This window comes from Trichechus manatus, unplaced genomic scaffold, assembly GCF_000243295.1.
Source record: "Trichechus manatus latirostris isolate Lorelei unplaced genomic scaffold, TriManLat1.0 scaffold00029, whole genome shotgun sequence".
In the NCBI taxonomy this organism is placed as follows: Eukaryota; Metazoa; Chordata; class Mammalia; order Sirenia; family Trichechidae; genus Trichechus; species Trichechus manatus.
This window is the reverse complement of record NW_004443965.1, coordinates 17,755,711-17,757,681: the sequence shown is the minus strand read 5'-3', so window position 1 is coordinate 17,757,681 and position 1,971 is coordinate 17,755,711. Positions and strand designations below refer to the sequence as shown.

The 1,971-nt window shown below is 35.4% G+C and overlaps 1 protein-coding gene across 1 annotated transcript in view; it reads right to left on the bottom strand.

Moving 5' to 3' along the window:
• The window catches only part of ADAMTS6 (ADAM metallopeptidase with thrombospondin type 1 motif 6), a 297,249-nt gene that overhangs the window by 105,515 nt on the left and 189,763 nt on the right, over positions 1 to 1,971 (bottom strand). The gene's annotated exons all lie outside the window — the stretch shown is intronic.

The window sequence follows — 1,971 nt, the reverse complement described above, 5'->3', positions numbered from 1 at the left end:
AGAGTGGTGATAAAGTGAATCCTTGTCTGGTTCCCATTCTCAAGGGGAATGTTTTCAAACTCTCTCCATTTAGGATAATATTGGCTGTTGGCTTTGTATAAATGCTCTTAACTATATTGAGGAATTTCCCTTCTATTCCTATTTTGTTGAGAGTTTTTATGAACGGGTGTTGGACTTTGTCAAATGCCTTTTCTGCATCAATTGATAAGATCATGTGGTTCTTGTCTTTTGTTTTATGTGATAGATTACATTGATTGTTTTTCTAATGTTGAATCATCTCTGCATAGCTGGTATAAATCCCACTTTATCATGATGAATTATTTTTTTGATATGTTGCTGAATTCTATTAGCTATAATTTTGTTGAGGAGTTTTTCATCAATGTTCATGAGGGATATTGGTCTGTAATTTTCTTTTTTTGTGGTGTCTTTACCTGGTTTTGGTATCAGGGTTACGCTGCCTTCATAGAATGAGTTTGAGAGAAGAGTATTCCATCCTTTTCTATGCTCTGAAATACCTTTAGTAGTAGTGGTGTTAACTCTTTTCTGAAAGTTTGATAGAATTCTCCAGTGAAGCCATCCAGGCCAGGGCTTTTTTTGTTGTTGGAAGCTTTTAAATTACCTTTTCAATCTCTTCTATTGTTATGGGTTTATTTAGTTGTTCTACCTATGCTTGTGTTAGTTTAGGTACGTAGTGAGTTTCTAGAAATTTGTCCATTTCCTCTAGGTTTTCAAATTCGTTAGAGTACAATTTTTCACAGTATTCTGTTATGATTCTTTTAATTTCAGTTGGGTCTGTTGTGATATCACCCATCTCATTTCTTATATGGTTATCTGCTTCCTCTCCTGTTTTTCTTTTGTCAGTTTGGCCAGTGGTTTATTAATTTTGTCGATCTTTTCAAAGAACCAGCTTTTGCTCTTGTTAACTCTTTCGAATGTTTTTCTATTCTCTATTTTGTTTAATTCTGCTCTAATTCTTATTATTTCCTTTCCTCTGACACCTGAGGGATTCTTTTGCTGCTCTCTTTTTACTTGCTCCAGTTGTAGGGTTAATGTTTTGATTATGGCCTTTCCTTCTTTTTGGACGTGTGCATTTACTGCTATAAACTGACCTCTGAGCACTGATTTTGCTGTGTCCCAAAGGTTCTGGTAGGATGTGTTTTCATTCTTGTTTGATTCTATGAATTTCCTTAATCCATCCTTAACTTCTTCTATAACCCAGTAGTTTTTGAGAAAGGTGTTGTTCAGTTTCCATGTGTTTGATTTTTTTTCCTTGCTTTTTCTGTTGTTGATTTCTACTTTTATGGCTTTATGGTCAGAAAAGATGTTTTGTAATATTTCAATGCTTTGGATTTTGTTAAGACTTGCTTTATGGCCTACTATGTGGTCTATTCTGGAGAATATTCCATGTGCCTTGAAAAAGAAAGTATACTTGGCTGCTGTTGGGCGGAGTGTTCGGTATTTGCCTATGAGACCAAGTTGGTTGATTGTAGCATTTAACTCTTCCATGTCTTTGTTGAGCTTCTTTCCAGATGTTCTCTCCTTCACCAAAAGTGGTGTGTTGAAGTCTCCTACTACAATTGTGGAGCTGTCTATCTCTCTTTTCAGTGCTGTTGGAGTTTGTTTTATGTATTTTGGATACCTGTCTTTGGGTGCATAAATATTTATTATAGTTATGTCCTCCTGGTGTATTGACCCTTTAATCGTTATATAGTACCCTTACTTATCCTTTGTGGTGGATTTTATTTAAAGTCTATTTTGTCAGAGATTAGTATTGCCACTCCTGCTCTTTTTGGAGTGTTGTTTGCTTGATGTATTTTTTTCCATCTGCTGAGTTTTAGTTTGTGTCTTTAAGCCTAAGGTGTGTCTCCTGTAGGCAGCATATAGACGGATCATGTTTTTTATCCAATCTGCCACTCTCTGTCTCTTTATTGGTGCATTTAGTCCATTTACATTCAGCGTAATTATTGATAG